The 14,515-nt window shown below is 30.8% G+C and overlaps 1 long non-coding RNA gene across 1 annotated transcript in view; it reads left to right on the top strand.

The window, feature by feature from the left end:
- LOC136796524 (uncharacterized) overlaps positions 1 to 4,734 on the top strand; it is a 13,396-nt gene extending 8,662 nt beyond the window's left edge. The window contains exons 2-3 of the long non-coding RNA XR_010844252.1: positions 2,726 to 2,913; positions 4,203 to 4,734. This is a non-coding gene — a long non-coding RNA (uncharacterized lncRNA). The remainder of the gene's footprint in view (positions 1 to 2,725; positions 2,914 to 4,202) is intronic.
- Positions 4,735 to 14,515: the final 9,781 nt, after the last annotated feature.

The raw sequence follows: 14,515 nt of genomic DNA, 5'->3' as shown, positions 1-14,515 counted from the left end.
AATATTAATTTATGATTTTATATATTATTTATGTATAATATTATATTCTTTTATAAGATGATAAATCATTTTTTGGTACAAATATATTGAATTTAATGAATCAACATTAAAATGCCATTTTTTATAGTACTAATATTATTATTTACCCTTTAATGAACTACATTAAGTGAAAAAAGAATTTTGTATATCAACATTGTAAAATTTTAAATCATATATACTTATATAATTTCAATAAACATATTTGTCTATTTTTCGGTCCATGATATTGAGTTTAAAAGCTAATAAAGAGATAAAATGGAGCATAAAATAGTTTAAAGTTATTATTTACTGTTTAGTGGACGACATTAAATGTAAATAAACATTTATACTAAATCATAAAATTTAATAATTTTATATAATAATATTTCATAGTGGTGCTAAGTAAAATTCCATTAGGTTTACGAAAAATACAATTGAATGTTCTCTCTTTTAGGAAAATTGCAAGTTTTAAATTAGTATTTTGATTGAACAGATTTAGGCATAAATTGCAAATCTAAATCTAAAGCATTATTGAAAAGTTGCAATTTTCCTAGCTGAGAGAACCTTTAATTATATTGTTTGTAAAGATAGTCGAAATGTACTTAGCACTATTGTGAAGTAAGCCATCGATATTTATTTATATACTGTTTTTATAATTGTTTATACTGAAATGCAGTGTAAAATAGTTCCTGAGTTATTATTTGTATTTTTTAAATTACTTAAAAATTATAATTGTTAAAATTTGTGAATTAACTTATTTTATTTACAATATTTCTTAATATTTTACAATTTAATCCTCAAATTCCAACGAAAAAGTTTCAGAAGAATGAGAATAAAGAAATAAAAACAATTATAACAATTATTAAAACAATTATTAAAGGATTAAAACAAGGACTATAAAACTCATAAATTTTGATTAACCTTTCTTCGGGACTTTTGATCTTCTAACAAAAACTCAAGTTATATTTGCCTTTTCAATCCATTTGTTCGTCACGTAAGGTAGCAATTATTTCCAGGCGAACAATTTTAGTTAAGATTCAGCAGGAGGTAGAATTGGTTTTCACACTCCAGCGGCAAGTTAAAGGAGTTCGATTCGTTTGATGAACTAACAATTTACTGGTTGATCGAATTATCGGAGCAGTTTGTATTCCTGAATGGGGTCGAATTAAGTTCAGGTTGTATGTAGCCTACTTGTGTCTAACTTACCAGGAGCATCCCCAATTGATTACGAATTCAAGTATTCTATACAGAAATTAATATGCTTACATAAGTAATAGATGTATAATTTTCCTGTTAAATTATCGTTATAAAGAAATTTAAGGATATTTTATTTTTAAAAAATTAGGAAAGACTTACTTGGAATCCACACACAAGACTGAAACGACAAGAAACTGCTCGTAGATTCCGATTGCTACAAAACTTACTTGACAAACGCTCTAAACTTCCCATTCATTACAAAAAATTAGTATACACTGCAATAATCAGACCGATTTGGACATAGGGAATTGAGCTCTGGGGCTCCACCAAACCATCAAATTCTTCCCGCATCCAATCGTTACAATCCAAAATCCTACGTAAAATCCTTGATGCTCCTTATTACGTCACAAATAAACTCATTCATAAAGACCTTAACATCCCATTCGTTGCAGATTTGACCCAAAAGAGATATGCGTCTTTTTATTCCAAACTCCTTAACCATCCTAACCCATTAATTTTTGATCTTTCATCCTTAACAATCCCTGATAATCCTCCGAGGCGTCTGAAAAGAAGATGGCCACGGGACCTTCTAGTTCAAATTAATGTTTGAAGTACCACCAATGGGTGGTTCCTTCCCAAGATTTTCAAGTGTATATAAAACATACTACATATTTACCTATTGTATTATTTTGTACAGTTGTAAATTACAATAAATAAATAATTAAAAAAAAAATTAGGAATAAAAATACGAAGCCGATGTTTGTAAATTTTCCCACAATTTTTTATTTTACATTTGTTCTTTTAGTTTTTTCTTACCAATTCTTAAATATCCAGGTTGAATGAGTAATTCTTTCCATTTAACCATTATTTGTTATTCAAAGGGGAAAAAATTTAATTAATATATTTTTTTAAATTTTTATATTTAGATTTATAAATGTTTTAGAAATATATCTGGTTAAGATAGCGTCTGACTAATAAAACTTAACTGTGAATTGTGAAGAATCTATCCATAAGTAACTTTTCACTTTATTTAAATAAATTAAAATTTTTTAAAATAGTAGTTAGATTTTACATATTTAAAAACATTTATTCTATATTTTTATTGGCATTTCATTCCAATTGATATATATAGTGACCAAACTATCCTCATTTCTGTCCTTATTCTAAAACTTCTACAGGTATCCTACCGTTAAAGTCGTTAATTTATACTTTTATAGGTTTTGTAATTGTAGGTTAACGGTAATCTAGGCACGAACAATTTTGATTATCATTTTTCGCACCTTTAAGTATTACCTTAAATATGAATTTTCATCAGAAAGTGAAAAATGAAAAAAATATCAATCAAAGTCCTTTAATTTTGTTTATCTGAAAATATAAACATCTCTCATTGTTAATAATAATAAACAATGCAGGAAAATCTGATTTGGTAATTATTTTTCTTCCATAGTAGTTATTAGTATAGTCAGATTTTACTTTTATTTAGCCATATAAAATGTACAAAATGTTTCAGGATTAAGTATCCAAACTGAAAATATGAATTGAGTACCTAAAAACAAGAAAATATTTCCTCTAGAAGTATGTCTGTTAAAGCTTTGTTTATGAGATATTCTTCCCAGATGACAAATTTCGACAAATAGTACAATAAATCAGCTTTTATTTGAATGTTAATAAACATTTGTGCATCTTATGGTTCCTGAGGTATTTATTTTTCAAAATAAATTCACTAACTACTGATTTTACCGTGCATATCTTATGAAATGCTGCTTTTTAAAAAGCTATATCTCAGAAATTATTACAATACTGTACAGAAACATTCACCACGTTGTATTCCCCCAACCTATACATTCCAAACCCATCAATTTTGACTAGTAATTATACAGTTTTCACTGAAGTAATAAAAAATTGGGGTGAAATAAATGCCTTTTTTCACCCCGGAAAGTACAATTACAATGGTGGGGATATAAATTTATTTTTCAAGTCACGGCAACAAACCCCTTTCACATCATCATATAAAATCCTCTTTGAACTGCTCATGCAGTGTGAGAAGGAGGTCTATAGAGCCCTTTCCAGCTCCGCCTGTCTTCCACTGGTTGACTTTCTTTATTGCATTGAAGTTCTCTTTTCACAAAATCTCTTTCCCCCATCTTCCTATCTAGTTCTGGTTCGTTCTTTTATTAGCTTTTACTTACCACCTCACAACTATGGCCCAATAGGTCTCGCTGGCATTGCTGCTGAGTTCCATTTGTAGGAGGTGTCCAAGCTATTCTTCTGTATTATATCATCTGTTGGTTTGACGTTGAGATTTGACCTAGAACTGGTGTGGAAAATTCGCTCTCTTCTTGCTTTTTCCAATATCTTTCGGATAAATCCCATTTCCGGAGCTTATATTCTTGATCGATTCCTTTGTCAGGTCCCATCTTCTCGTATACACCATTGGGCGAAATTTTGTCTGTTTAGGAAACTCCGCTATGATACTTTTGATCGCCTTCAAATTAATTAAAATGTTTTTATTTAGGTCTAATGACACGCATAGTCATCTTTGGCTTCTAAATCCTCATAACTTTCGTTTCCGTATGGCTTATATCCCTATTGATCTTAACTAATTCTTCTTTTAATCTTCTCCTAAAGTTTCCTGTCATCCTCTCACAAAATAATAATTTCATGGACAAATCCAATTTGTGAGAGCCTTCTTGGTCGCAGATTAGTGGAACTTCTTATGGCCGGGGGGTACAATGGACAGTATTGGCTCAAGCTACTGCTCTCCTGGTCTACTGTCTTAGGTTTTTCTTCTCGATAGCAGTTGGAAAATATCACCCATTGTCTTACTTTCATGTACAGGATTTCAATCGCCATAAATTACTTGAATCTAAAGCGTATTAGATACATACTCAGCCATAGTTTTTAGAATTAGATTTTACAAATAGTTTAACACATAAAAACATGTTTCATTCTTTACATAAATTAATTAAAATTTCTTTCCTTTTAAGTGCGTTTTAGCGTGGAGGTGCCAGTTTGACCAAACATCTTGGTCTCTTGCCAATTCACTTCAACTGAGCTAGGGTTTTTTCTGTTTCCTGACCTAGTCGTTAAATGTTCCCCAGATATGTTCAAGTTAAATATACCTTGTAACACTGATGAATGTTACCTTGGACTCACTTTTCCGATATGAAATATGGACGGGACAGTAAGGAAAGGGGATTCCCAAAAATCTTTTGGCAGCAATCACATCAACGTACAGCAAATACATCAATCTCAGTAGAACATGAGATTTGTTCAAGAACAGGCATTTATATGCAGAATCGTGCTAGCGACCAACTCTTAAATAATTATAAACAGATGAAAGAGCAAGTTATGACTATAGCCAGAGATGAAAGGTATGTGAGAGATATAAGTATGATATGCAGGAGATGTGAGGAATGTAGACTGTTAAAACAATTTTTAACAAATCTGAGAAAATATACCAAAAAGTATAATGAAAAAACACAGTAAATATTACTTAAATCCAACACGCTTGTTAAAGAGAGAGACTTAAAAAGAAATGAAAAAGAAACTATTAATGATAACTATAATTGACATTAAAATGTTTAAAATAATGTTGATCACAATTATTCTCTGCTGTGCTAAATCATTTCACTATTATTACCATTATTTTAGGTTCATTCATGCTATTCTAGCTTAATTTTCTTAATCATCTCTTGGCTAACACTGTTACAGCTTAACATCATTAGTCTGTCTTCTTAAGACTTCTAAAGTAATTCTGTCGGTTTTATTCCCGCCGGTCCTTTCTGGCACAAGAATTTACCTAGGGCTCTAAGAAATTGTAATGTAATTACTTCATTGGATTAAAATAGATACTTCGATTCAAGTATGAGTATTGTATCATAATATTATAAAGATTTTATAAATGGAAAGTACCGTATTTTTTTATTGCATGTTACAGATGGATTATTAATTATTGATATTATATCCATTTACAAGTCTTTAGTCTTTATTATTATTAATACAAATCCTAACGAAAAACAAATTTTTTCAGCGATACCTATACACAAAGTACTATAGCTGTTAAAAACGTTTTTAGCCGACATGACGAACCTAGCTGCCGCAGCGTGAATCAATGAAGTCATCACACCAACATCGTATATTAATACATGTATTGTTTCTTGTAAATAATCTAACTTGCTTTGAATATAACCATATATATGTTATGATATACAATACAAGTCAAGTTAGATACATTACTATGCGAAATCCCCCGTCAGGGAATTCTTTTCCTTAGAAACCAGTGAGTAACAAGATACATAGTGAATCAATAAAATCTATTTCTATTTCGGGAATGTATATTGGACAAATAATTCAATCCAGCTTTCTCTGAATATCACCTCCTTCCTAAACCTTTTCTTCTCTTCGTAAAGACTTACCGCAAGTTCCTGTAGGACTTGCAATCCCCTTCACGACCGATTGGCATGTTTCCTACGGAAATATGTTTCCTTCCTGCGAGGATTTACAGCTAGTTCCCGTAAAACTTATTCTGTCGAGGCCTCATGTTATAGAACACATCACATATTCAATTGGAATCAGAACTAATTAATTAAACATAACAAGTGATTCTCAAATGACGTAAAACTATTTTAAACTAAACCTTTTACCTCTATATATGAACATCTAGTAAATTATGAATGATATTAAGTTAACTCTTAGCGAAATTCACTTTCAAGCAAAATTTGAACCCAAGATCCACTAATCAAATTTTAGTTTCAAATTTTTAATATAAATCAATGTTAAATTGATGTCATACAATTAATTTTAATTTCTCAATTCTTAAGAATAATTAAAATTATATTTTATTGATTTTGAACTTTATTATTTAAAAAATCATACAAAAAGGCATTAACTATATGCTTTTACAGCGGTTATTTAAAATATACTCACTGGTTAATTTTCTTAAAGGCCAGTTTGTGAAAGTGGTAGCCTACGTCACGTTTAAAATTGAAAGGCTTCTGAAATCACTAAAATCCGAAAATCAATAATATTTCTCAATACCTTAAGTTTCCTTTTTTAATGACAATGTTTTTTTTTTATAGGACATTGGTTCCAAACCGGAATTCTGCAAGCCTCTTTCAGGGGTTCCGCGAAATAATTCAGGAATGGGTTAAACCACATTAACTCATTACAGTTTTGAACCTTACTATCTCCAATTTTCTTCAAATTTTTTACAGGTGTTATTTAGGTATCCTAACCTTTTTTTAACCTTTGCCGAAAAGACCGGTCACTTTGTATAAAATGATAACTTAAGTTCCACCATTTGCCTACTTTATGCATTACCTACCAGAAGGGTTCCCCCGCAAAAAAAGAAAAATAGAACGATTGTAAGCCGCTGTTCTAGGCCATATTCTGAAATATCCTGCTACTCAGTAAAATTTTATTTGAAATTATTTTTACAATATTTCAACTCAGCCCTGAATGAAGTTAAACCTTTTTTTCTCAAAAACTGTATAATTTTTTTTTCCTACCTCCTAAAAAATAAAACAAACAAATTACAAATATATACAATGGAAAGATAATATATGTACATATGCCGGCGATTAAAGCGGGGTATAAAAATAAAGTTGAGATGTATAAATGTTCCTCAGGTACATCCATTGCAATGAGAAGTATCAGTGTCAATATCCAGTTGAATATTTTTAATGCTATATTTAACTATAATTTAATCATCATTTTATTTTGATATCGTATAAATGGGATTTGCTCTAATTAAGTATGAACATGTATAAAACTGAAAGATCGGCTTGCTCTTCAACTAATACTTGGTTTAATTACCATTTAAAGGGGAGAGGAGTTTTTACTATTAAAAAGAAACTAATTTGCAATAAAAAAATCTGTGGGAGATTATTCTATTTCACTGAATAAAAAAAAAAAAAAAAAATGAAACGTGACACAGATCGGTTTTTTTCTCTGTATTCTTTAGTTGTTAGTTTTACTGTAATTTAACTATGATATTTGTTTTAATTTTCCACTAATCGAATCGTTCCTTTGAACTTTAAATGTTTCAATTTTATTTTACTTTTGACAGAGGTTTGAAATGAGAGTATTTATTAAGTATAATGTAATTATAAAACTTTTATTGGTAATAAAGTAACAGTTATGGAATTATAGCATAAACGGAATTCACATTTGAAATATAAATTTATTTTCATTTACGCTGCAATCATGCATAAATAAATCTCAATATTTTTTTAATATGATTATAGAGAGGTCTAAAATAATATTTGAAAACAATAAAATTAAATAATGAAAAATTTTAAAAATCGAAATAGTATATTTAAATGTCCAAATGAAAACAATAAATCAGAGTAAATTTATAAAAGAAATAAAAGAGAGAGAGAGAATACCACAAAAATGTAGTAGTCACGACAAAAATAATAATAATAACAATATCAATGATATTTTAACTAATATAAATAATATTTTTTATGCTCTATATGTGTGTGAATACTTCAGCCTTGAAGGAACATATTTTTCTTAAGAGAACATATGAGCGCCGCTAGCTAAAATAATGACGTTATTTTTTTTTCTGCCAACATAAGGATAACACATTTATAATTCTTAGAACACTTGTGGGCCGTAAAAGCTGATAGATAAGATGATGACATAATAAGTAAATAATGTAGAATATTTGACTAAACTTGAATAGATTTACATGAAATAAATGATTTTTGGAGAAAATCTCAAAGAAAAAAATAATGATAACACAAAGTTGTCAATTTCCTTCTTAGTTTGTAATTTCTTAGTGTTTTTAATATCTTCTTCTGAAATAGAAAGAATAATTCTTAAAGAAATTCTCAAAATTATTGTCTGTTGGGCTTATAATATTTCCCGATCTAGATCGGAAATAATTTGAATCGGCATGAGTGGTGACGGAAAATGTGCTACTCGAGTCACAGTTAATCAAACCGCGTCACTGTCAGCAGATGGTGAATGCAATCTGTCTCCTCGAGTGACGTGACAAATCTAATCTCAACTGTCTGTGAACTGCGACGTCGTCTTCTCACCCCCTTCAATTTTATTCCTCAGCATTTCGATTATAGAGTTTTCTTATGTAAAAATATTATTGGGCTTCTCTTGTACTGTTATTAAAAAAAAAGAAAGGTAATCCGTTATGTCAATTGAAGAATTTGCTACAAAATGGAAGTTGAGTAAAATCTTTTTGATTTTCATCAAACGGTAAAAAAACAAAACATGAAAATTCAAAACTCAAATTTATGCTGCTGACCCCTAAACTATTCAACATCCACTCCCAAATCTGTCCTTACCACCAACAATAACTCATAAATTGTGGCCTAAGCTCTTCAGTTTCATACTAAAACCCCTGTAGAAAGATATCAAGACTAGAGGAATAAAATAAACTCTATCAAATCATCTTTAACCTATAAATACCTGATCAACAGTAATTAACTACATAAGGCTCATATGCATGAATAAGGCCAATGGATTTACGGAGTTGAGCTTTGTGGCTTCACTCACCTATCGAATTCTTCTCCTATTCAATCCTTACAAACTTCAATGTTCCTAATTTTTTTACTAATAAAATCTTTCACAATTACTTCATTGCTGTATAGGTTTCCGATTAGGCCAGAACGAGATATGAATCCTTTTTATGATGAACTACCTAACCACTCAAACCCACTTGTTTTTACTTCTTGCTTCCTCTTCAATTCCTCCTAGGCGTCTGAAAAGAAGATGAGCTAGAGAAAGTCTAATCAAGAAATGTTGTTGGAGATTTCTGCATATGAATATATTCTCCACTAAGTATACATCATGCCATTGTAATATAATTCATGAATAAATCATATTAAATAATTGAATTTTTTTAATTAATACAGTTGGAAATGTCAAATTTCTAATATTCACACAGTGATATAACTTCTAGACCACATAACAATGATTTAGTTGACGAAGCAACCTCTTTTGGCACCAATTATATTTTAACCTTAGAATACCTCGATTGCCTAACACATTGGGAAATAAAGCAATAAATAAAGATTAGAAGTTTTCTATTTCTTAAATAGAAAAAAATATATATTAAAAGCTGATATATATACTTCTTAATAGTAAATATTCTTTATAAATACGGAAATTTTAATCATAAAAAAATTAGTTTATAAAAATTCTAAATTTATACAAATATTTAGTCCCGGAAATCTAATATATAATTACATATGAGATGAAGAGCATCTTTATTGTTATTTCAAAACATATACCGATATGCATTTTTTTCCCTTCACAACAAAACTTAAAGACTAAAAGTGATACAGAGGAACATAATCCCTTGGTTTCATGCTACGAATTAAAAATTCTCAGAAAAGTGTCAGTGTATCTTATAAAACACGATATCACAAAAGGTTTGGTAGCTTCCTTATAGCAAAAGGGGTTTCAATAGTAAGAACTAAAAAAAGGCATAACAGGCTATTTAAGAACTTATGATTTTAGCTTCAAATTTCTGGAGTAAAACCAAAGAATTATTTTTGGCCACAAAGCACTTAAAACTTCTTCATTCAATTGAGTCAGAAATAAAGAGCTAAAATATATCTCTATTTTATTTTTATTTAATTGTTCATTGGTATTTAATTTAATTCAAATGTATTCTTGTAATTTTTCTTCTCTCAGATTAGTGACTGGATTACTTTAAATTCTGAATAAACCTATAGAAAAAAGGGCGTGAGAGCGCGGTGGCACCTCGGTAAGGCACGATACTACTAACTCCAAAGACCCGGGTTCCAATCCAGAATTGTGCAGGGGAGGAAATTGTTTTCTGTTGCATCGTAGGCGTGAATCAACTCTGTGAGTTCTGGAGCCCTGCTAGAGTCCACTCAGCCTCATAAATTGGTACCCTTAATTAGGTAAAAATCTGGCGGTCAAGCGTGATTCTGATCTTTTGTCTAGTAACAGTACATCCTTACAAAGTACTGCACCCTTACCCCTTCTTGGGATGTAGCCGTACAGATTTTTTTTTTTAGATATAAATAAAAAATATATACATTTCGTGTTTTTATGAATTTGTTTTCTTGATTATCAGTATTATTCCCTTCAAAAATTTCATTTCATTCGTGAATTTGTTATATTTTGTAATAGTTTATATATTGTGAATTATAATTATATAATGATGATATATGTAATAATTATTATCTTATCAGTTGCCTTTTTTCAAATTACTAATATATTAGTTTTTGTTTTGTTTTTAGATGTATCTTAGCTGTATTATATAATTAGGCATTTCTCTTGAAATAATTGCAAAATGTTATACTCTTAAAATGTAAAATTTTCCTGCCTCCCTAAAGACGGAATAATTAAAAATGAATCAAAAAACATATTCCATTATGTTGTATATTTTGTGTTATGTTTGCACCAACCGATAGATATTATGAGCTGATCGAAACAAATTTTGTTATACTTTTCTGGAGAAACAAAGTTATTAGGTTTTTTTATTTTTTCTAAAATTTTTTTAAAAAAAAAAAAAAAAAAAAAAACACCTGAAGATGTTCTTTTTTAAACTCGTAATAAATAAAATCCTTTTTTTGTTTTTGGAATATTTTTACCCTGCTTCTTAGAATATGAAAGTCATTTTAGTGGAAGGACCCCTACAGCTGGCATGAGTGGGAGTACATCCAATAACCCAGGCCCATTTCCAACAGGATATAGACATAGCAGGTGAATATTATATACACATAATACCCGGTATCCTGAGGATTACTGTAGATCCGATTGTCTTGGATCAGCGGCATCTGTGGTATTGGATTCCAGTAGCTTATGTCCTCTCGATGGCTTAATGTAGCTAGTAATGGATAATCTCTCATGATATTTGATAATATATCACAGTAAGATAAAAAAAATACAATAGTTATAATAATATTAATTTGTAAAAATAAATAAACTACACATATTTAAAAGATAAACAAATGATATCTTTAATTTTATTTTAAGCAAAAATCCTCAAAGTAGTATCCTTGTTCCCATCCTCTACACCGTCTATACAGCTGACATTCCAACCAATCCTAACATTATCCTAACCACGTATGCCGATGACACATGTGTGCTCGCAGTTAATAATAACCCATTAATTGTATCACAAACTCTCCAATCCCATATCACAGCCCTCGAAGAATGGTGTCGTAATTGGAGGATTATGATAAATTCCAACAAATCTCATCAAATCACCTTAATACTTCGTCGTAAACCTACCAACTGCCCTACAGTTTCATTTAATAATGTTACTCTTAACCCTGTCGAACAGATCCGCTATTTCCTCGATTATATCGACTATAATAAACCATCGAATTCCTCTCGTATCCAATCATTGCAATCCAAAATCCCTCGTAATATCCTCAATCCCCTTACTTTGTCACAAATAAAATCATACATAAAGACCTTAATGTTCCATATGGAACCGATTTAGCTCGAACCAGATATCACTCTTTCCATTAAAAACTCCCTAACGACCCAAACCCTCTAGTTTCTAACCTTGCTTCCACTTCCATTCCTGACAATCCTCTGAGGTGCCTGAAAAAAAGATGGTCACGAGACCTGCTAATGTTACATGTCATTAGAGTGCTCCAATTTAACTGAGATCTAATTTATTAAATGTATTATAATCTACAGTTGTAAATAGCAATAAATAAGTTTTTTAAAAAAAATAACAATTTTTTGGAGGAGGCCCTTGGTTTCGTCGAAAACGTTCCTCACAGTGAAACATATAGTCGTAATTCAAACAAGCCAGGTTTATTCAATCAAGATAGCTCTGAAGAAGACCTTGTTTAACAATAAATAGTTTTTTCTACTATTTTGATACCTTTATCGACCACCTATCTTCCTACAATGTACTTCATTCGGTAAACTATCTTGTTCCAATAATATTTAAATATTTTAGTTTTACATTGTCGAAAATAACAGAGGTATTTTACATTCAAATCAAAATGTTTTATCTTGGGGTTGTTTCAACTCTGTGTATTTAGCATAATGAACATAAAAAACAATATTTATAACCGGACCTTAGTGCCTGCGTAGTGAGTTATAGGAGCATTTTATGATTTATCTGTTTTCTCACAGAGTTCGCCCGCTTCCGATCTCTTAACTTAATCAACCATTAGCCGGTAATGGAGTGTACAAACAATCTTTTTTATTTCCAGAGGATTCGTTAAAGAAAATTATGTAATAATTTATGTTGTTTATGTAACTAAACTTTTGCCCCCTGATTTTAATTTTACTATTTTAACATGCAATTGTTGCCGAAAATGTTTACACAAACCAATAAAATCAGTTAAATGTTTTTGGAAAATATTGGTATAAATTTTTGAGATATATTGACCCCCAATCAGCCCTCCAAATGAGGTTTATTTCTTTTCAAATTTCAATTAATCAAATTAATTTTAAAGATTTTTATCTAGGAGCCATTTTCAAGAGATGAAAATACAATTCATTTTATAAATTATTTTACAATAGTTAATAATTCAAACACGCATCTAATCATACAATGACGAAAACTACCATTGATTTGTTACGAAACACAAATAAGGAGAATGTGTGTTGTTTGTCTTGGTACAATTTCGATTTACTGCGGAATGTGTCTGAGGAGAAGTATTAAGCTTGAAATAATTAACTGCCATCAAAATTCCGGGCATTTTTATTATTATATTTTTTTTTCTACGCCAAAGGAAGCATTTCTGTTTCGAACAGCCCAGTATAATTTAGCTTTGCTCACGTAACTCCTGTCTGAAATCAAGTCCGCCGTTGTCGCACATGCAAATATGTGATCGCCAGTCATCTCACCATCTCCACACAGGATTCAATCTGAAGACAGTCAGCTACTCCTATTCTCTTCAGGTGGTGCCGCAAATAGTCATGTCCAGTCATGGCCAACCTGAAGCATGCCACTGACACCGCTCTTGGTTAAGTCAGTGGAAGGCGCCTCTTAGGATCTAGCAATGCCGCCCAGGTTTTGCCCCTACATTCTCCTCTACTCCTTTCCTCATCTCTTTCAGTGATAGCGCTTCGGGCCATTTCTTTCGCCATGTCCGTGATAGGAAGTAGCGGCTGTGGTTGCCTAGCCCCTAACCGTGCAAGTCGATCCGCCTCCTCATTCCCAGGTATACCGCAATGGGCTGGAATCCACTGCATTACCAATTCTTTAGGTATTTCTCTTTTACTTTCCATAGATTTCCGGCATGCGTGAATTCTAGCATTAGCCGAGGGACGTCCAGACGCAATTTCCAGCAGAGCTGCTCTAGAATCCGGCAGCAGAACTATCTTCTTTGCGCATGCGTGAGTAAGTTTTTCTAAAGCCAAAGTAATAGCAGCTACCTCTCCAGCAAAATTGGTAACGTTTGCTCCAGCAGGTGCTGATAGTTGGAACAGGCTGCTATTATTATAATTATATTTTATTTTAATTGGCTTTTATAGTTATTTTCATTTCATGCGTTACAACACCCTACAACTATTGCACTTTTATTCTCCTCCAATTGGTAACTGATATACGTCAATAATTACGGTCATAATTGTGCACATATTATACGCTAAGTGGTGTAAATATGTGCTGTATTTACTCACTCATGTTATCCGGAATTTCATAGTTTAAAATTTCTCATTAAAATGCCTTGAAAAAAAACCTACTGCTAGCTGTAACACAGAATTACTCTATTTAGTATTTTATATGTGATTTAGTTATTTATATTACTCTATTCAGTATTTTATATATGTTTAATGCTCCAGTAAATAACGTTATAAAATAGAGGGCTTATATTAAAATTATTTAAAATAGTATTTTTTATTCAACTATGAATCAATAAATCTATAAACATAAGGAATTATTTTAATATTTATCAAATGATATTGTTACAAACAACCCTAGCATATATTTCATATTTTATTTAGCTAGAGTAGTGTACTTTGTAAATGTAACTGACAAAGGTCAACGAAAGGTGACACCTTTTTACAAAGTTATTGGCAATGTCCAAGAATAATAAGATTCTCCCGAACAACTGCCGACAAAAAAGAGGAATTAGGTTAGCAGGTATTAATGAGGATATTTTGCAAACAAGGGTTGTGGTACAAGCATTTTTAAAACTTTTACCGTTTAATTGTGAGAATTTGGTGATTAACGCTCTATTATTCATCAAAAGGTTACGTTTCGTTTCCCAAAAAGTTTTCGGTACTTTTCCAATACGATTTCGCAATCCTAAGATCTAATAATAACTTTCAAATTTTTCAGATATTGTTTGATATTTTCGGTTTTAGCTAGGCAAAACACATA

The sequence above is a fragment of the Halyomorpha halys genome, unplaced genomic scaffold, assembly GCF_000696795.3.
Source record: "Halyomorpha halys isolate HHAL.00 unplaced genomic scaffold, Hhal_1.1 Scaffold324.1, whole genome shotgun sequence".
NCBI lineage: Eukaryota > Metazoa > Arthropoda > Insecta > Hemiptera > Pentatomidae > Halyomorpha > Halyomorpha halys.
This window is presented reverse-complemented; position numbering and strand designations above follow the sequence as displayed.